The sequence below is a fragment of the Rhinolophus ferrumequinum genome, chromosome 4 (genome assembly GCF_004115265.2).
Source record: "Rhinolophus ferrumequinum isolate MPI-CBG mRhiFer1 chromosome 4, mRhiFer1_v1.p, whole genome shotgun sequence".
Classification (NCBI taxonomy): domain Eukaryota; kingdom Metazoa; phylum Chordata; class Mammalia; order Chiroptera; family Rhinolophidae; genus Rhinolophus; species Rhinolophus ferrumequinum.
This window is the reverse complement of record NC_046287.1, coordinates 18,670,572-18,693,761: the sequence shown is the minus strand read 5'-3', so window position 1 is coordinate 18,693,761 and position 23,190 is coordinate 18,670,572.

Genomic DNA, 23,190 nt, shown 5'->3' with positions numbered 1-23,190 from the left:
TCTTAAGGGCCCGCACATAGACTTACTTGTTGATGGACTCACTCCCTCTGAGCTCCAGCCCTGGGGCAGTAGTTCAAAAGGCGCCAGAGACATACAGCGAGGAACTGAATTGTTTGGCCTCAGGGCGAGGGATGGAGCAGAAGCTTTTTCCCAGATAGAAATGCTGGCAGGATCCATTGTTTCTTTGTTGAGACCTTTCCCCATCACCGTGTGAAGACTTAGGCAGGGGCCATAGCTAAGTCTCCATCAACCTGGCTAACATTGGTCATTTGCCCTGCTCTGGTGATTCCCTGATAACCCACCCCACCCAACTTTCACACCCACCTAAGCTGCAACCCGTGGCTTTTCTATACAAATGGCCTGTCTTGATTTATGCTGAAGCCTTTTCTAAAATCTCCCAAAGATTCACAAACCCAAAACCAGTAGCATCAGGCCACAGCATGCCCTATACCACTTGCTAAGCAGCCCCAAGACTGGCATTGGCAGCATCCAGCCTTGGTTTGAGGTTTGGCCTCTCCCAGGCACCTCCAAGCCCAGCATAGATGGCAGTCATCTGTGAGTTGCTTTGTGGCTCATTCCAAGTAGTCTCAGACAGGGCACAGGCTATGGCTGAACTTGGCCTGTGGCAGGGCCCCTCCCAGGAAGCCCCAGGACCAGCAAGCCCAGTGGCTGCTTTGGACCATGCATCCAGGGAGGACACACCCAAATGGCAGACTGGACAGGCACCAGACCACAGTAAAGTGAATCCTGCTCTGTGGGGTCAGCCCCTGGACAATAGTTCCTCCACTGCAGTCACGGCCAGTCCTCAAAAGGAATCAGCTCAAGAGTCAATCCCTCCCATTGATGTGCAAACAGCAACTAAGGTTTAACTACAATGGCAGGGCACACACAAGTCATTCGAGGGACCCACCTGAAGAACTCAGCTCAGGTGACCAAGGAGATTCTGCCAATAGATCCCTACTACATAAGAGCACTCTGCTAAGACTGGGAGATATAGCAGCTATTCCTTTCTATCAACCAGTTCCAGACATTAACTTGCTGCAAGGTAATAAACTAGTTCACTACATCAATGGAAGGATCATTTTTCTTGGCTTATGATACCTAGTTCTTACATTGCAAAATTGACCTTGATATAAAATCTAACATTTATCAGTTATTTACGTATCTTAGGAACTTAATCAGCATTATTTTATTTAATGAATAAAACACTCTGTGTATTCCAAAGTCAGGATCTGAACCCATGCCATCTGAATCCAACAGTTTTTTGGCCTGGCATGTACACATTCCATTTAACTGTATTAAAGATAAACACTTTAAATGTATATACATATTACACTTCTCTGGCATTTTATGCTATAGTTACCCAACAACAACAACAACAAAAACACATAAATCATAGGAGAGGGAGGGCATTATAATAACACTGGAATATAATTTTAAAATATGATTTATAGATAGTATAATATATGTGTGTATACATATTTTGTAATATCATTTTTTTCTTTAAAATAATAATAAACCTGGCCGTGATTTTTTACACTATTTTAAAGAAAACATTGCTAGAAAAATCAAACAAAACAAATGAATCTCTGAGGGGAATCAGATAATAATGTTGATATTTACCAGACCTGGATAGCTCAAACTTCTGTCTCTGATCATGATGCATCCTGCAGTAGCTACTCAACTGGAATACAATTAGCTACTTGGACACAGAGATACCAGTTGATATTTGTAAACATTTTTTATATTGTTGGGATGCTGCCATGAGGTATTCTCCCATGTGGTGTTTAAATCATGTTCCCTTTTGGTTACCAACTCTGCCATCAGCAATTCTCTCACATAGTGATTCCGCAATGTTCCTGTGTTGTGATTGGCAAAGCTACAGAATGGCTGCTCTTTCTGAATGGTCCATTTTAAGCAGATTTCATAGTCAAGCATGATGTTTACTAAAAAATTTATTTTCCAGTTCTAATGTAATAGGTAATATTTAAAATGATAATTTCTATATTTCATTTCCCCAAAATGTCTTTTTAAAAGTTATTTTTCATGTACACAGATAACACAGCAAGACATGGAAATTCCTTTAACAAATGCCTACTTTTGAGTTGTTTGTTAAATTATTAGACAGAACCACCTTACAGTTTCTTTCAAAAATGTTAAGACATCTTTGAAAGTGATCTTTATATTTTAACATTCTCCTTATTAAATTTAATTATGTCAGTCTTATTTGATCCTTTGTTAAGAAATACTGTTATTCAAGATATTTATCAGAGTCATTTAAAATACATTATTAACAAAATAAATCCAATTACAAGTCAGAAGACTAGAAAGCAAATATTAGGTCCCAAAATAAACTCATTGGGCAACCCTGGGCAAAATTATTAACCTCTGTTAATTTTAATTGTTTAAACTCCAGAGATGTGAGGGATGTCACCTGAGATAATATATGGGAAAGAAGGCTATAGTGCATGGCATCAAACTTTAAAACACTAATCAAAGGAAGGCAATATCATTATCATCACATTCCATACTGCATACATCTCATTATGGTGATTTCATTTACTTAATCTTCTTCTTGAATGCACTTTTCGTTATCTTTTTACTAATGGGATACAGCTTTTTAAAATTTACGAACATTAATCTGAAATGAAGCTTTAGATTTCATCATATTATAATGTTATCTTTAGATCAGAATTAATGGTTGATTCCAGTAAAGGGATATACAAACTTAGGCAAATTGCTTAAGTTTAATAACCTCACTTTCCTTATATATGAAATGGGAAGTATTATATGAACCTAAAGGTGTTGGCTTTAGAATTAAATAAAATAATGTCTGTAGAACTTAACACATTTTCTGGTATGTGGTAAGTCAGTTTTATGATTAGAGTTTAGTAAATATAGCTCAGCTGATTCTATGTCCCAACATGCCTATCCATCACAGAGACTCTGGGAGATCATGGCCATCCCAGACTGTCAATACTTGTACCTAAGTTTCATTGAGCTCATTGGACCTGCAGGTGTGTAATTTGCATCAAATTTAGAAAATGTTTACCATTAGTTCCTTCATTTTTTTTTTTTTTTTGGTTACCCTTTTCCCTTCAGTAACTCAGATTACACATACAGTAAACCCCTTGCAGTTGTTCTACAGATCTTTTCTTTCTTTTTTTTTCCCCATTCTTCATCCCCCCCCCCTTATGTTTAGTTTCAATAGTTCTATTGCTGTAATTTCAAGTTCACTAATTTTTTTCTTCTGCCATGTCTAATTTGCAGTCAATCCTTTCTGGTACTTTTTTTTTTTTTTTTTTTTAAATGTCAGACATTTTAGTTTTCATCTCTAGAATGTGTTTGGGTGTTTTCCATATATTTCATATATCTACTTCTTTTTAAACATTGGTAATACAATTAATAATAATTGTTTTAACATCCTTGCCTGCTTATTCTAATATTTGTGTTACTTCTGGGTTGGTTTTGACAGACTGATTATCCTCTTTATCATGTTTTACTGGATCTCTTCTTTATGCCTACTAATATTTGGCTAGATGCCAGACATCATGAATTTTACCTTGTTGGGAACTCAATGTATCTATGTCCATAAAACTCTTCAATGATCCATGTTCAGGGATGCATTTAAGTTAGTTGGAAAGAGTATGATTCATTCAGATCTTGTTTTTAAAACTGATTAGGAAGATCCACGATCCACAGCAGGGCTCAATCTTGGATCAATTATTGCCCACTAAGAATTAAGAATGCCTTGACTCTTCTATCAATTCCCCATAATTATGAGTTTTTTCCAGTCTGGCTGGTGAGAACAGGCACTCCCTTGACACTATAAGAACTGGACACTTTTCTGTAATCCTTTCCGATGACCCCACATACACACACCCCACTACCCTCAACTTTAGGTAGTTTACTCATCAGCATGCTTTGGCCAGTGCTCTGCTGAATACATGGGGAGCATCTTCTGCACATCTGTGGAATTCTCTTTCTGTGCAGTTTTCTCCTTGCTGATCTGTACTAGGAACTCTACATCCTTGGCCTCCTTGGACTCTCAGCTTTATCTCCTCAGCATGTGGATTTCAACATAGGATCAGTGTGCACATAATTCTGGGCAACTTACAAGGCAATACGATCACTTGACATAGGGCTTACCTTATGTGTTCTCCTATTTCAGAGATCAACGTCCTCTATTGCCTGAGGTCCACTATTTTAAAACTTTTTTTTTCACTTTTAAAAAATATTTTGTTTCTTTTTTGGTATTTACTAGCTTAAGATGGAAGAGTATATTTGGTGTTAAATTGTCAAGTAAGGAAGTGAAAAAGAATCTGAGATTTCATCTGTCTTGCAAAGTAATAAGTTAACCTATCATCGTTTCACAAATAGTAGCAGAAAAACATGAGGTGTTTGCGTTAGTGACAAAAGACCATTCATTACTCACAGTAAAAAGCAGCCAGAATAACATTGTAGCAGGAGTTCCTGAACCCTAATTACCACAGGTGGTAAGGGCCAGACGTTGCCTGTACATGCAGTGGAGGCATGTGACAGGAAAGGAACTCCAAGGATAAGGGACACATTATATAGGGACTGTCTGAAAATATGCCCATCCTCCCCACTAGAGAGGTACTATCTTTATTATCTTGGAATGTAAGCAAATCTCTCTGGAAAGAGGCAAGGACTGCCTCATTTTTACTCTATTTTATTTCATTAGGGAAGAGAATGGCTTTACTATTTGAAAATGTAAATAAATTTGCTTCAGAGGGAGTTCTTGTCTCTATCTTTCCAGAGTTACGTGCTTATACAGATATTTTTTTAGAAGATAGCCCTGCATGGCCTCTTACTGCCTAGATGCATAGAGATTTATGGTGAAATTGTCTTTCAACATCTGATCCCTATTAGACCATTTTACTTGGAAAGGAAATCCTTTATAGCTTCTTAAGTAAGCATAAGGATAAACTTTGGTGAGGTTTAGAATGGAAGTTAGGGCTAAACTATGATACCGAATCTAAAAATAATACATGGCAAAGGGCATCTACATGCCCTCAAGATTTTAAGGATGAGAAACCTTTAGACATAAGATAACCTACTATGTAGATATACCTGCCAAAGCATCTCTGTTAGATGTGTGTTCGCTCAGGTCCCAAAAAAAAGAATTTACAATGAGCAATGCATGACCACTTAGTAACAAAAAATTGGGACCTCACTCAGTCAAGATTATCTCATGGATTAGAAACTTTAGGAAAATAATCCTTCAGCATTTGAAGTGTATCAGATTCAACTATAGTTCAGCTTAAATTTCAGATACAAACAACTCACTCTAGACCAACTGAATCAAGATAGTTTGGGCATAACATCTATATAATTAAAACAAAACTGAACAAAAGAAAAGCATTCTACAGATGATATTGGTGAATTTCAAAGAGAGAGGAAAACTGAAGATGGCAGTTTACGGTGAAAGAACTCATCGTGACTTTCATCAGTGAGAATGGGATTTCACAGCACTTAAGAAATAACAAATGGGACTCAATATCATCAGTAACTGTGCTTGCTGCCCCATATTAGAAGGAGCAGTCCATATGAGTTGCTGCACAAAAAGGTACAAAAATAAATTACAGAATCATTATCAACATGCACAGTGTTTCGGTCATCTGGTCAACTTTACAGCGATGAAAAAGCACTAAACTGGTGATGAAAGATGCAGAAAGTCGTTCTGGATGACAGTGGTGAAGATATGTTTAACAATTGTGCTAGCTTAGTAAGGAAAAGCTTTAGATTCAGTTTCTATTTAGTTATAAGTATGAATCAACTTCAAGTCTGAGAAGTATTTATACTTAAGAATTTCTGAATACCTTTTATAAGCAAGCTCTTGGAACCTTTGAGTATTCTGACAAAGCAGCTTCAGATTTAACAGCAAGAGCTGGCTGTTAGGGGATGTCTTTAGATCAGTGGTATGAGTACATTGTCTAAAGATTGATAGAACTACAGAAGAGTCAGGAGTACCTTCAAAGTATGTGAGAGTGAACAATCCAGGAAAATGGGCAGCAGCAATGAAAGAGATTCAGCCTGACAACAATAGCATAAGTGGACCTGTAAAGAGAGACTCGAGGTACCCAGCTAGAGCAACGTTTAGAGGTTAAGATGATTAAACTGCTGAAGCTTGGAGTAAATTAACTGAAATGCAGATAGAAAGATAGGGTACATTAGAAACCCAAGACTAGAAGACTTTATCTCAAAGTTTTAGGCGCCAATGTTTGTGTGTTCAAAGGCAAAGACACATTTAAAAAATATTTTTATTCTATTTATCAACCTATTTATTATAGCTGATATGTTGGTAAAAACGTCAATCAGTATAAAAATGTACACAAAATATATTATTGTCTAGAACATTTAATTGTACAAAATGATACTAAAAAGGTCAAATTATTTGTGATTTTTTTGAATTTTATATTAGTTTACAATTTACAAATTGCTTTCATGTGCATTATTTTATTTTAAATTAACATTACTCATAGGTAAAAACTATAGCATAATGAAATAGTCCTTAAGGACATACAAATTTTATATGTCAGAAGTCACTGGAATACAGACTAATAGATCCTAAATTCAGTGATTTTTCCAGTGTACAAAACAGTCTCTAAATATCATAAAACATTTTTATATGTCTAATATTATTTATAGAAGCTTGACATTCTAAACTTATATTTTAACTGGCTGGAAACTGTATTTTCCATATTGTAAGAAAGAAAGAAATTATGATTATATCAGACAACTATTCTTTTGTAATCATCTTATATATCAAGTATTTTTTATATTGTAATAAATCATGGGTAAATATTACTTTACTCCTTGATAATATTGTAAAATGAACCAAAGCAAAATTTAAAGTATCAAGTTCAATTTCATCTTACAATTTTAGGTGAAGTTAAAATATCAAAGTTGACACTTACAGTATAAATATCTTAAGTATAGTATACTTAAGATCTTCCAGGGCATCTGCCTTCTGATAAATTGCACAGTTCTTATTTAGGATGATTGTCAGGGCACCATTTCAATGCAATAAATCTTAATGACTCCACCATTGATTAATTGCTTGCCTAATTGTGAAAACTGAATTAAATAAATTAGGAGCAAGAAAAATCAATTTGTCAGCCTCACAGCCCAATTAAGTTGTAAAGTTGACAAATACAGGTTCCAAGTTTAGGGGAAAAAAAGAAAATCTTCAAATGTCTTTTGGTAAGCCCCAACATTTATTTAATTAGGAAGTAAGTTAAATTTCCTTCAGAAAGTAATAGTCACTATAAAAAATTCAACTTGATTCTTTTCTTGTTTTTAACATCAAGTTCAATCTTTCAACGAGTTTCTCAGATTTAATCTTTCTCGGCTTGTTTCTCATCCCTCGTCATTTTTATCACTCTTTTTTCCCTGAATCTGGTCTTTGAACTTCTCCAATCCTCATGCATACTACGGCTAATTAGTTTTTCACATGATCTAGTGGCTTTCCATGGAGCATACAGAACAGTCAACTTTCCAATCATGAGCTCAAGTTTCTACATGGTCAAATGACAGATTTATCTCATTTCGCCTCTTTGTACTACTACTGCCATTGCTCAACTGTCAAAATTGCTATTTTTCCCAGACATATTGATCACTTCTTTCCTTCTACCTATCTCAATCGTCTCGGCTGATTTCAATGACATCACCACAATTAATGTTTCCATTGCACTTTCTATATTCCAGAGACTGTTCTAGGGACTTTACATGTAATAAGTTATTTAATCTTCACAAAAACCTTAGGAGGTGGGTACAATTATTTTCACTATTTTGCTGTTGAGAAAATTGAAGTGTGGAGTGGCAAATTCTCCACAACTAGTGAAAGGTGGAACTAGGATTAGAATCTCACCAGCAGGACCACCTCATGAGTTTCATGGGAGCTAGGCAATTTTGTCTTCCTCCATAGGGAAAATATAAATACATTAAATAAACAAACAAACAAACAAAAAACTTTTTACTACTGCCATGACACAAACATAAATATGTTGATATTGTATATTAAAATATTTTCTTTGCTATTAAAGTTCATTTTTATAAGAAATCAAAACTTTTCCCTTGTTCTGTAAAAGCATTATGGCCCCACGCCTTGGACAACTATACCTAATGTATAAATCAGCCCCGCTCCTTGTTTGATGCCAGTCTGGCCTCTTAAACACTATGTGCAATATGTTTTCTGAGTTCTTTAAATCTAAAATCTTATTCCCATCTTTCAAATTTCATTATATTTTATCTTGTGACATTCATTATATGAGGATTCATGATATGAGGCGCCATGAGACTTCATATGCCTTGATTTTCTTAATACATTATTGACTTCTTAAGGATATGAACTTTTAATATATCACTTACCATTGATATCACGGTGCCTATCAGTGTCTCCCATATTCTGTAAATTTCTGTGGTATTTTTGCACAAAACAGTAAATACCAAATCTTTATTAAGCACTTTCATTACTTTAATACTAGTAATGAATGTAAATATAACTCAAATAATTCATATCTCATTAAATAAATATCCCTGGCCTAAAATACTCAGGAATCATTTAGTAATTACTTCTTCAGGTTACAATTTTCTCCATGTTCTGCATTATCACTATTTATACATCTTACAATTGTTTAAAGGAATTCAGAAATACGTAATATTTTACATGGACTTATTCCAAAAGACATTTGCTGAACGTTTCCAATTGTTGTGCATTTGATATGTGGATTATCATTTGTAAATTCCTCAGGAAAATGTAGGAGTGATTTTATATAGGAAGCTTTGTTTCTATATTAAAATAATAGTATATTCAAGAATGTCTTAGAAACATGCATGGCCCTTTTCTACTTTAAGCATTCCTGATTCTTTAAGCATTTAACTCATTCCTACTATACGTCATTCCTACTACATGTATGCTGGGAAAGCTGATGTTCAAGTACTCAAAGATACAGCTTTTAATACTCAGCTTCAATTGGACTGGTCCCACCCTTTGTTAAATATTTTCAATGTCAAACTTGCAAAATAATTACTGATAAACGCTTAAAGGTATTTCTTTTAGAAGGTGCATTTACATCTTAGAAGAAAATAACCTAGAGCAGAAAAACTTTTAAAATCTTAAGAATGTCCTTAAGTGGATTTTGAAGGATTTTGTACTTAGAGAAGTAAATATATTAATGGTATAAGATATACCAAAATTTTTCCACCTTTGCCTCGCAAGAAGTCAACTGATTTCTCTGTGTTTACACTATCCCCAGCAAATATTGCTGCCAGTGTTGAAAGGATACAGTATAAAATCAAATTTTGATCACTATAATCAACGTATCCCTTAACTGGCAAATTTTTGCTTCAGTGAAGATGTGCCAATTAAAATTTTACTGTACTTTTTTTTCACATGCCCACTCAGCTCATATCTCAACTTCCATAAACCACTCATGAAATACAAAAATTTTCAGACTCAATTAAGTCCTTTTGTGCTTCATTAAGTATAAATACATTACCCAATTCCTGTTAAGTTTTATGGATATTTTTAACTGGCTTAGACTTTGTTAGTTGGATACAAAATCGTCTTATCTATGATATTTTAGAATATGAGGTAAGACCATTTCTAGTAATAGAAACTCTTTAAAACTTTATATAAATATATAAATTAAATATATTCTGTCTTAATGAACATTTACCTTAAGATTTATGACATTTTAAAGACTTTAATGCACAGATATTACATGGTCCATGAATTGTTCACTCTTTTATTTTCTGACATTGATTTCTCCTATTTTAATCTTTAATCTACAAAGGAATCTCTTTTGCCAACAGAGGGTAAACTCTCATATAGAGACAAATGGAGAACTACTCAATAATGCTATTTAGTTATGCCTATAAATGTGATATTAAGACATTTCAACACATGCTAATTTAAATGGGATCTAATGAAATGATTTTTAACCTTGACTAATCAAGAGAATCATGCACAAAAACTGTTCAAAATAGTGATTAACAAGCCCCACCCTTTTGTAAATAAATTTCTTTCTAAGGACACAATTAGGGAAATCTGTTCTTTTAAAATTTTCTTAAGATGATTTTAATGAAATTAGCTCAAAAGAATGAGGGTCTCCTACTATCGATGGACTTTAATATAAATGATGCAAAACCCTTGAAATTTTAATTTTATTGATAGGTAATAATTTTATAGTACAAGAATTATTTGGAAAGTGTAAATGAAGGGAATAAGAGGCTACTAAGATTAACAAGAAGAAGCCGGTAGGAAGGAGAAGGGATTTCAAAGTGAAACAGTTCAGAAGTCTCATGGAGTCTGAGCAGAGAGGAAGCTCCACAGCAGCAAACCAGAAAGTTGTAACAGATGGAAGTAGTAGGTGAGATAATATGAAGTTGTAAAAGATTTCAGAAATCACCTAGAGCTGAGGAACATTTTAACCAAAGTTAACACACACACACACACACACACACACACACACACACACATACACACTCTCTCTCTCTGTCTGTCTGTCTGTCTCTCTCTTAAGAGAAGCAAAGATCAAATCAAAGCCAGAAATTTGAGTTGATGCTTGAGCTGTTCTAACAAGGCCTCATTAAGATCAATTAGATAAGGTATGTCCTAAGACAGATCCTTTTTTAAATAAATTTTTCAATTAGAGTTGACATTCATTAGTATTTTATATTAGTTTCAGGTGTACTGAATAGTGGTTAGAGATTTATATAATTTACGAAGTGATCCCTCCAATAAGCCTAGTACCCACCTGGTGCCATACATAGTTATTACAATATTTTTTACAGTATTCCCTTAGTATTCCCATCATGGATGTACTGATCTTTACATCCCTGTGACTATTTTGTAACTATCAATTTCTTCTTCTTAATTTCTTCACCTTTTTCACTCAGTACCCCAAACCCCTCCCGTTTGGTAACCACCTGTTTGTTCTCTGTATACATGAGTCTGTTTCTGTTTCTTTTATTCATTTATCTTGTGTTTTAGATTCCACATATAAGTGAGATCATATAGTATTTGTCCTTCTCTGACTTATTTTATTTGCATAATACCCTCTAGGTCCATCAATGTGGTACAATTGTAAAATTTCATTATTTTATTATGGCCGAGTAGGAACAATATTCCATTGTATATGTGTACCACCTCTTGTTTTATACAATCTTCTATTTATGGACCCTTAGGTAGCCTCCATATCTTGGCTATTGTAAATAAACTGCAATGAACATAGAGATGCATATATCTTTTCAAATTAGTGTTTTGGATTTCTTTGCATAAATACCCAGAAGTGGAATTGCTGGGTCATAAGGTAGTCCTACTTTTAATATTTTGAGGAACCTCCATACTGTTTCCATAGTTGCTAAACCAATTTGCAATTCCATTTGCATGAGGATTCCCTTTTCTTCAAATCCTTTCCAACACTGTTGTTTGTTGGATTATTGATGATAGCCATTCTGAGAGCTGTGAGGTGGTTTCTCATTGTGGTTCTAACTTGCATTTTCTCTGATGATTAGTGATGTTCAGCATCTTTTCATATGTCTGTTGGCCATCTGTATGCTCTCTTTGAAGATGTGTCTATTCAGGTCTTCTGCCCATTTTTAAATCAGTTTGTTTGTTTTTCTGGTGTTAAGTTGCATGAGTTGTTTATAGATTTTGGATATTAACCCCTTATTGGATGTATCATTGGTGAAAATCTTCTCCCATTCGGTAGGTAGGTTTTTTTTTCATTTTGTTGACGGTTTCCTTTGCTGTGCAAAAACTTTTTAGTTTGATGTAATTCCATATTTTTTTTTTTCCTTTGCCTGAGGAGATACATCAGAAAAAAAAAATTACTAAAGGTAATGTCAGAGAGTTTACTTACTGCCTGTTTCCTTCTAGGAGTGTATGGTTTTGGGTCTTACATTTAAGTCTATAATCCATTTTGAGTTTGTTCTTGTAGCTAGGATAAGAAGGTGGTCTACTTTCATTTTTCTTTTGCATGTATCTGTCCAGTTTTCCCAACACCATTTATTGAAGAGACTGTCCTTTCTCCACTATATATTCCTGCGTCCTTTGGCATATATTAATTGACCATGTAGGTATGCCTTTATTTCTGGGCTCTCTATTTTGTTCCATTGATCTATGTGTCTGTCTTTATGTCAGTACCATGCTATTTTGATTACTATAGGCTTGTAGCATAGTTTGATATCAGGTACTGTGATACCTTTAACTTCGTTCTTCTTTTTCAAGATTGCTGTGGCCATTCAGGATCTTTTGTGGTTCCATATAAATGTTAAGATTATTTGTTCTAGTTCTGTGAAAAATGTCATTGGTATTTCGACAGGGATGGCACTGAATCTATACATTGCTTTGAGTAGGATAGACATTTTAACAATGTTATTTTTTTCTTATCCATGAGCACGGTATACACTTCCATTTATTTGTATCTTTTTCACTTTCTTTCTTCAATGTCTTATAATTTTTCAAGTACAGTTATTTTACTTCCTTGGTTAAGTTCATGCCTAAGTATTTTAATTTTAATTTTATTTTTGATGCAGTTGTAAATTGGATTATTTTCTTAATTTCCATTTCTGATAGGTCATCATCGGTGTATAAAAAGGTGACTGATGTCTGAATACTAATTTTGTATCCTGCTACTTTACTAAATTCATTTATCAATCCTAATAGTTTGGGGTTTTTTTGTTGGCTGTTTTTCTAATTGTTTTTTTGATAAAATATTTAGGGTTCTTTATATAGAGTACCATATTATCTGCAAGTAATGAAAGGTTTACTTCTTCCTTTCCAATTTGGATGCATTTATTTATTTTTCTTGTCTAATTGCTGGGGCTAGTACTTCCAAGACACATCCTTTCAATAGTCTCTGCTTTCGTCACAGGATGGTTTTATTTGTTATTTAACTGAAATTCAGAATTACATGGGAATCATAGCTTAACTCTCACATATTTTCCTTTGAAAAACATGACAAATAGTCAACAATTTAATTTGGCTTAGGAGTTACTTTGTGCAGAACTGCTTTTTTTAATATAATTTAAATAGCCACATATTATTATTAAAATATATAAAATGTTATTGAGAAATTTATGTGATTGGGTAGAAAAAATATCATCTTAATGTAATACATAATTTAACTATGATTACTCTAAAACAAAACCCTCATAAAGAACATTCTATTTCACCAATATTTTTCAAATATCCATACATTTTTAAAATGTGGTTTTAGTATTTCATATAGCAGAAAAACAATCAAACAAAAACCTATGTTATCATAGAGATGTTATGAGGTTCTTTATATTAAGCATACATAAAATTTCATCAGGTACCATATATGTATTTATTTATTTATTCTTTTTTTTTAATTCACTAGACCAATACTTACCGTGTTTCCCCAAAAATAAGACCTAGCTGTACCATGAGTTCTAATGCATCTTTTGGAGCAAAAATTAATATAAGACCCAGTATTAAACTATTATGTTATGTTATGTTATGTTATGTTATGTTATGTTATGTTATGTTATGTTATAGTAAAATAAGATCGGGTCTTAAATCAATTTTTGCTTCAAAAGATGCATTAAAGCTGATGGTCCCGCTAGGTTTTATTGTTGGGGAAACACGGTATCAAGTGCATTCTCAGGGCTAGGCAACATTCTATGACTTGGACATGCAGAAGTTAAAGCATGTTTTCTCTCCTTAAGTTTTCAATGTTTATAAGAACAACAAAAAAAGTAGTATAATTTAGAGTGATAGTGTCAGGATTGAAACTGTGAAGGTGCACTGTGGGTTTCATGAAAGGTCACATATTTCAGATTAGATGGGGCTAAGGGCAGTTGGCTCAAGAGTTCACATCTGATCAATGTTTTGAATGATGTATAGAAGATAGCCAGATAAAAAACAGGGTGAACAAAGAGATCCAAATAGTAATAGTGTAGAAATCCTTCCTTCATCTCTCAATGTTGGTTTAAATTTGCTCTATGAAACTCATTTTTTCTCTGGCCATGGATACAATCTAAGTAGGGTGTATAAGTTATCCATTTATTTTCAGATATGAAAAGTCTTCTCATATGTATGTAAAAATAATCACATAATAATTAATAAATAAAAGATATTCAAGTTTCCAAATGAGTATTTAAAAGTAAATTCATCTGTTATAAGGATGGCACTTTAAACTTTAGCTTAAATCAAAGGGGACACTTTTTATCCCTTAAACTGGATGATGTGAAAAGGAAGGAATCTTGGTTGGCAGACTTTTTATTTCTCCACCTGGATTGCCCCTATTTCCTCATCACAGTTTTTTGACCTTTCAGAAGTCAAAGTAAGGAAGAGAGAGAAAGAGAAAGTCTTTCTTGTATGACACAGTGTAACCAGGTGTTTTTTTTTATTCTGGCCATGACAAATGTTTTGAAAGACCATTCCAGTATATTCCTGGAATAGTTCTCCCACTTCACTATGCTTACCTTGGACATTCAGTATTAACCCTCCATACCTGGTCCACAATGAGCATGTCTCTGATCCTTCCTCAAAGCAAGGGCACTAAGGCCCCAAAGGCTGCTGTGTAATCACTATCACAACACAACGCTGCCCTACATACAGCTCTCCTCTTTGCCTTGCCTCTCTCCTTCCTTCTCTGTTCATGTGTGTGTTGCTTCCAAAGACATTCACTGTCGTTTTTTCATTTTTAACTTTTTAATTTTCTGTGATGAAGCTATGAGACCCAGGGTCACAAAAAATGCTGCTTTTCACCTTCTTTCCTGATTTGACATTTGGGCTAGCACTTTTCTTTGAAATACGCAATCCTTGCTACTTTTTTGAATGTATATTCAATTAAAATCGAAACTTCAACAAACTGCTCCATAAATAACACTTCTTAAACATTTAGTATATGCTTGACATTGAGAAATACATACATTATCAATTTAATGTTCAAAGCAGTCTTATACCGTGTTTCCCCAAAAGTAAGACCTAGACAGACCATCGGCTCTAATATGTATTTTGGAGCAAAACTTAATATAAGACCCAATATTATATTATAGTAAAATAAGACCTGGTCTTGTATTAATTTTTGCTCCAAAAGACACATTAGAGCTGATGGTCCAGCTAGTTCTTATTTTCGGGGAAACATGGTATTATTATCATGGCAATTCTATTGTAGAAACTCCTTTAGAAAGAAAAGGATGATTTAATTTTTTTTGGCCAGAACAAGGGGACAGTGAAGAGATTGGTAATTTGGACATGGTAAAATCATTCCCAGCTGACAGTCATGGCCAGCAGCTGAACCATGGTAAACAGCCAGAAAACACCAGAAATATAAGAACAGAGAAGGTACAAACAGGAGCTCTGAGAATCTTTCCACTTGCCCACACATCTCTTTTCTTCTCTCTCTCTCTCTCTCTCTCTCTCTCTCTCTCTCTCTCTCTCTCTCTCTCTCTCTCTCTCTCACACACACACACACACACACACACCACAAACAAATTTAAATGGAATGCTAATTAAGGGAACTCTCTGGAAAGCACAGAACTTTTGACTCTTAATTAAGTAGGTATTTTTGGAACACTGAAATTTCAAGTACTGCTTGTAAACATGACAAACTATTCTTTCCTGGAAGATAAAGCCTGAAGCATCATTTTAAAAATTATTTATTTAGGAAACAAAGTCATTTTCTTATAATCAATGTGCTTTTATGATGGAAATGTATCAAATAAACCACAGACTTGAATATCCTGGGCAATTTTAATACCAAATAAGAGTGTATTATTTAAAATTTTATGGGTCAGAATTACAAAAAGCCTCAGATACTGAGGTTTTCAAAACTGTCTCCTGTTGTTTCTACAGGAAAAGACATCAAAACGCTGAAGCAAACGAAGAGAGTAAGGAAAGCAAATGCATATTTAAGAGTAGTAATAAAGGTAAGATGACTTTTTTACTCCTCATTTCTTTTTGCTAAGCGTGGGAGTAGAAAAGACAAATGTAGTTTGTCAATTGAAGCGTAGAGTATGTTTATCCAAGTATATAGGAGATATTTCTAATGTGTTATATAAGCTCATGAAAGAGAGATACCCTCGAATTTACAAAAGAGAAAAACAGACCATCTCCAAGCAATTACTTCCACGATTGAAATCAGCATATTCTACCTTTGCTAACGAGAATACACTTACACACAATAAGACACTCATTTCCTAACCGTGAGAAGAGACTAGGTAGTTTTCTTTATTAGAACATATGCTTAATGTAGGATATGTTCAAGGCTTTTACATATGACCATTGGGCCTCGGCCTCAGGCAAGATGGATGGGTCCAAGACAAGAAGAATGTAAGTAGTGATCATCATGCCCCAAAGGTCTATATATTTCCTGGAAGCCCTTGGTCCTTGCCCCTCATCTTTATCTTTCTAAAGTACAGCACCTGACATCAGGGGAACTTTAGATATTCAATTGAATGGGAGCTACTGAACTCTGGGGGGCTCACATAAATAATACCTTTAAATGTGTGCCTCAATTATTTTTCTTCATGTCATATTTGACAAACAGGACAGGTATTTGTTCCAGGAAATTTTCCAGTTCTGATAATGTTTTTTGTGTGTGTTTTTAAAGTAAATACCACTAAAGAAACTGTTTGATTCATTTTAATATAGAAAGCTCATATAAAATTGAAAGGCTTCAATTATTTTAAATCATTCTGTATTGCTCATGGAGAATGAAATTTCCGTGCTAATTTTTTTATTAGTACTTTAATTTGGAAGGTAGGAGACATCTATAAGATTTAAAATTATTGGAGCATTTCAAATTTTTATAAGCTTTTCAGTAAGGTTGTGGTTATCATTCTGGGCTTGTAAAATAAAACACAAAATATAAATTATTTAAGTGTTGCATACATTAGGGGAATTGTTTTGTCTTTCTAACTGGCATTCATAATAGAAGATTAGAATTGTGTTATAAAGAGGAAATTATTTTCTAATAAAAATAGTAATGATTTTATATCATGATAAAAGTCAGATATTTATTTTTGTCAATTCCTGTTGACTTGTATATTGATAATATCATTTTTACATTGTCATTTTTTGAACAATTTTATTCAAATAGTGTTTCCCAATAATTATCATCAAACTAGATTGATGTCTCCAGTGGCTGTTCTCTGTCTTAGTCCTATCTTGTTAACAGTATGATAATGATTTGGACGATGACCTTGGAAAAATGTGTGATAAAAAGTAGATAGGGATAAAGTGATTGAATAAGAAAAAAAAAGAATGTTGCTATTCAAGAAGACCTTGTGACAATAAATTGTATCTAAGAGGAAACATTTTAAGAAAAATAAAAAGACTTTTACTTGAATACAAATACCTGATAAAATTCAGAATTGAAGGAAATTATTAATATATCTAAGAAAGACAAGTTGTTTGTTCACATTTTTTCACAGGAAGCTTCCCATGAATCATGGAAAAAAACAAAAACAAAAACAATAAAAATCCTAAATACAACTATAGTCAGGAGGAATGTATGTGCAATTATGTAAATAATGGGAGTAGAAATTCCTCTCGTGTATAAAATGACAAAGTAAATGTGAATTGCTTTTCTTTCTTTCAAATATTTCTGGGTGACATATTTTTATATTGGAATTTGCTCATATAGTGAATAATTTCAAATGACAAAGGACAGAAATCCATATAAGGAAACACATAGAATTTAAGCATATTGCACCAGGAAAGAAAAGAGGCCCTATGAATGATTCAATATTTTAAGTAATTTAAAAGGCCATTGTGGGTAAATGGGATTTATTTTGTTTGCGTGCTTATTTAATAATCAATTTCTATGTTTAAAATAGCAAACCTCACTCTGACAACAATCAGTCAAGGGTCAGAATTCAGCTCTATGGCAATGTGATCATATCTAAGGACAATGAAGACTGGGAAATAAGAGAGGAAAGAGAGTAGTTTTGTGAACAGCTGAGTGATCTTTGACACATGCAAATATGTTTACAAAGTTCAAGACTTTGATGGCCGGTAACTTGGAAATAAGTTGGCTGCACGACATTCTAGGTTCCCTCCAACCTTGACATACAGAATATAAATTAAAGAGAGATGAAAACATACGGTTGCCAATTAGAATGTAATAACTTCTCCACACTGGTCAATGTTCATTTAAGAACAATGCCATATTAGTAATATATATCTGTTGAACAAATGACTCCCAATTTAGTAGCTTAAAACAATGATTTATAATATCACACATTTCATAGTTATGAAACTGGGTTTGGCTCAGCTCTGTGATTCTGGTTCAATGTCTCCCAACAAGGTTGCGGTGAAGGTATCAGCCAGGGCTGTGGTTTCATCTAAAGGCTCAAATAGGGCAGATTGAGTTCTAAGTCCATTCATGTGGTTACTGGCAGCATGTGGGCCAGCATGGTTTTGTGGACTGATGTTTCTATTTCTTCTATGGCTGTTGCCCGGGACTTCCAAAAGTTCCACGTCCTCCATGCTGCCCTCACCACTTGGATTCTGACTTCATTCAGAGAAAGCAAGCAGGTAAGCAAAAGAGAACACCAAAGACAGAAGCCATGGTCCTTTAGTAACCTCATCTCAGAAGTGACATCCATCCGTTCTCATCATATTCTGTTCACCAGAAATGAGTTAATAGGTTCAGACCATATCAACAGTGGAGACTATGTCAGGGTATCAGTAACAGGAATTGGTATTCATCATAGGTCATTCTATATGCCATTTGCTACAAGCAGATGCAATCATTTTGTATATGAAGGGTTTTGTCATTATCAAGGCAATCTAAGTTAAAATATAAAACATTACTGTGTCCTTATTCTATTTCAAATGTTAAAAAATGACTGCAATGTTGTTGACAGATTTTAAATGACCTGGGGCATAGATATAACATTTGCTGCACAGATTTTCTTTCTTTCTTTCTTTTTTCTTCCAGGCGCATTTTCAAGGATATTTTGATACACAACTTCTTTCTGTTTCTCATAGGAACAAATTTTAACAATAGTTCCACTTATGTTGCACCAAAACATCTAGTGTAATCTAGTGTATCTAGAAAACATTACAGAAGAGTAGCCAAAGAGAGTGCCACACTGAACTACCGTGTTTCCCCGAAAGTAAGACCTAACCTGACAATCAGCTCTTTTGGAGCAAAAATTAGTAAAATAAGACCCGGTCTTATATAACATAAGATAATATAAGACCGGGTCTTATATTAATTTTTGCTCCAAAAGATGCATTAGAGCTGATTGTCCAGCTAGGTCTTATTTTTGGGGAAACGGTAACACATAAAAGTGTGTGTGTGTGTGTGTGTGTGTGTGTGTGTGTGTGTGTGGTGAGGGAGTTTCCTTCCTTTATGTAAACCTTAGAATCTTCTGCATGTTATTTTTGCCCTTAAATCATTCCTTAGAAGAACTGAAATTTACCTGTAAAACATCTCAATGTATCATAGAGGTGAGGAAATTATCTTGTTATTTAACTGGGTAATATTCTATATATATATTTATATACATACATAATTACATGCATATGATAAATATATATATATATATATATATATATATATAAATGTATATATGTATAGGTTATAAAACATACTGTGTATATACTTGCATAACGCACATATGTGTATGTAAGTTATATGTGTATGTTATATAATGTATGTGCATTATATCTATTATAGAGCATACACGTGTGTGTATGTATATATGTATATAAATATATGTATATATGTATGAATTTTGTAAATTCTTCATACATTTGAAATGTTTCTAGCTTAGGAATGCAAAATATGTTTTTAAAGTGCATTTGAGCATTAACATCCTTCATATAGGGAATCAAAAGGACATGAATTAGAATTAAAATTCTAATTTACCTACTAAAATGAGTTTCCAACTTCATGCAGTTATACTTAAAAAAATCTTTATTCTTTTGCTTTATGAATAAATGGAGACCTAAATTATTTTTTATAATGCCTGCAGTCCAATCCACTCCTATCTGAGGCTTATCCATCCTCTGGCTATTATTCTGCCAATCTTGATTAATTCTAAGAACAGGATAGTCTCCTGGTTTCTTTTTATTTCTGGTGCTGAAGCCAACACACAGCATTTTTAAGATTTAAAAACTCCTATTATGAAAAGTTTCATATGTAGAACAAAGGTAAAGAGAATAGGACAACGTATCTTCATAGGTTTGTGATTGAGTTTAAACTCTCAAGATTTTTTCAAACCTGCTTCATCTAGCTTTTATTGTTGTTATTGACTATGTACTTTAAGAAAATCCTAATACCAGACCTCATGTTTTTCACCTAACATACCTCATTATGCATCCGATAAAAGGTCTTTGTTTGCATGACAAGAGCGATAAAACTATACCTAAAAAATAATAATACCCATTACTCATTACATATTTAAAGATCCCTAGTAGTCTCACATCTGTTATTCTTTTGTTTGTTAATTCAAATCAGGTTCCAAACAAGGTGCATACAATGCTTTCAATTATTGTGTCTCTTAAGTGTTTTCTCTACCATGTCATTGACTTGTTGAGGAAATTGCATCAATTATCTCAGAGGATATCTCACATTATGGATATTTTTTCCCCCTCATGATGCTATTTTACATGTTCTTCCATTTCCCATATGTCATGTAAGCTAGAATTTGTGATTCATGACTTTATTTGATTTAGTGTTCACATTTTGTGTAAGAATACATCATGGCTGGTGTTGTGAACTTCATATTCCATCACATTAAGGGGGCATATATGTCTGGTTTTCCCTCTTAGAGATCTGAAGAATAATCTGTTGGTTGAGGTGATGGCAGGCAGCTTCCATGTCTCCTACCATCCATCTTATATTTTCACCAATTAATTATCTTAAATTAATTACTTCACCAGAGGCTGCAAAATTATGATTTTCTTATTCTACAGTTTCTTCCACATTTATTAACTGGAAGTCTATTTTTCACATTGGCAACAAAGGTCATCTATCTGCCTATCTTGTGTCAGCCCCACAGTGGTTGGTGGTTGGCTACTCCTGATTATGTCATGGAATTTGCAAGGATTTCCTACCATCAAATTTTGTCAAAAAATGTAGTATCAGTAAAGATTGATCAGAGAAGTAGAACCACGAAAATTTTATACGATCAGAAACTTATGAACTTACGATACAGATTTTATTCAGACAATGTGGGAACTGTTTAACCAATTTAGCCTTTTTTTTTTTTTTTTTTTAAGTCTGCAGCCTGAAGTAAGCAGATAGGCAGTTGGGAAGAAAAGATGGACAAGAAAGGAGAAAAGAAAGGACAAATTGGTCCTTCTGAAGATGAATGGCATCCTTGTCAGTCTCTCACGACTCCCAAACCCACAGCCTAGATATGCAAGAGTCTTAGGAGAATCTGGCTGTCTTCTTCACTGAGCTAAATGTACACCTGGTTCAGGAGAATGACAAGAACTGGAGTTTTGCAAACTCAGATGCTGCCCCAGACAACAGGGTAAGAAAGCAGATAAACCACCCAAATATAATGATAACATTCTTCTGCCCTTCTCAAATCTGATGAGTACAACGAAAATGAAGCTATTTCACCTCAGCCTTCCAAATTTCACACAAAATATGATCTAGACTTACCCTGGACTGTGCAGAGCAGGACATTCTGGCAAATGTAATTTAAACTTAGCTAAACTGATAGAATATAAATCTAACACAGATGTCATCCATTCTATGATTTTTTTTTAAACCAATTGGTTTGTTTGAGTGAAGAAAATTTGGGAAAAGATTCATGCAAGAAGGTTGCTGTCACCACCACCACCGCCACCTCTTTTTTTCCTAAGTCATGAGAAACCAAATTAGTACAAAGAAAATAGCAATAGTGTTGACAAGTACTTAGAGTTATGAGTAATCAATGTTACAAATAAAGTGAGAATGAAAACAACTCTCTTGTATGATTTCATTTTCTTTCAGAAAACGATAAAGTCATAATGACCAAAATTATTAATTTTTGAATCAAACAGACCTGAGTTTGTATCCCAGATCTGTCATGTACTATTGATAGGATCTTTGTTAGTTCACTTTATTTTCAGAACTTCAGGTATTTCTCTTGCAACAATTGAGATAATAAAAGCAATTTTTCAAGGTTACTGTGCAAGGTAAATGGGAGAATGCAAATATATTGGATGAACATACTGTTCCATTAGTGACGGCTTTAAAACTTATTCTTTCTACTATTACTCCACACACACACACACACACACACACACACACACACACACACACACTTACAACGTCTAGAGATTATAGAATGCTTAGGTGATCTTGACCTGAGGTCATTAGCTTGTACATCACCATTTGATAGATACTAGATACTACTCATCTTAATTCAGAATTGGACCAAGAATGACTATTTGTCATTCCTGCCATCTTCTATCCTGACAGTATAATTGCTAAGGACACACTTTCCACTTTCAAAATACACATGTCATACAGAAAAAAAAAGCTTTATTGAATTCCTCTTGTCCATCAAACCTGTCATTCTGTCACTGATAGACTTCAGAATTTTTTTTTTTCCCCACAATTGTCCTTTTGAAGTCATAGTGGTTTTTATTTTGTAACCTATGGTTTCATGGCATGTAAAAACTGATTAATTTGCTACCCTTTCACAAGCATCCAGTCAATGAAATAAGCTATATATATATATATATATATATATATATATATATATATATATATATATATTAGCATATGATCATCTTGCTTAAAAAAAACAGAAGTTGAAGGGTTTTTCTTAAAAAAATATTCCAATGTTTAAATAAGTCAAATTGTCCTCTTATAGTAATAAGGTTCTTTACTACTACGTTTCCAGATCTACACAAGGGTGGTCCATAATGCAGCTCATGTATTTTATGTTTCAAATTAAAGTAAGAAAAAAAAGAGAACTGAAGCAACTTATTCACTCACCAAACATTGGCTAAGTGCCTATCTTTTGACAGGTGTTGTGTCATGCAAGATGGTGATGAGAAAAGAAAAACAGGTTCTATTTGCAAGGAAATAGTGATGCAGAGGAGACAAGACTGGTACATACACTCATCCAAAATTTCAGACCATCTGTGAAGAAAATCTTTGGTATAAATTCAATAAAAAAATACTTTGTGAGATTACAAAAAGGTAGCAATTATGGTTTAGTCTCAAGTTT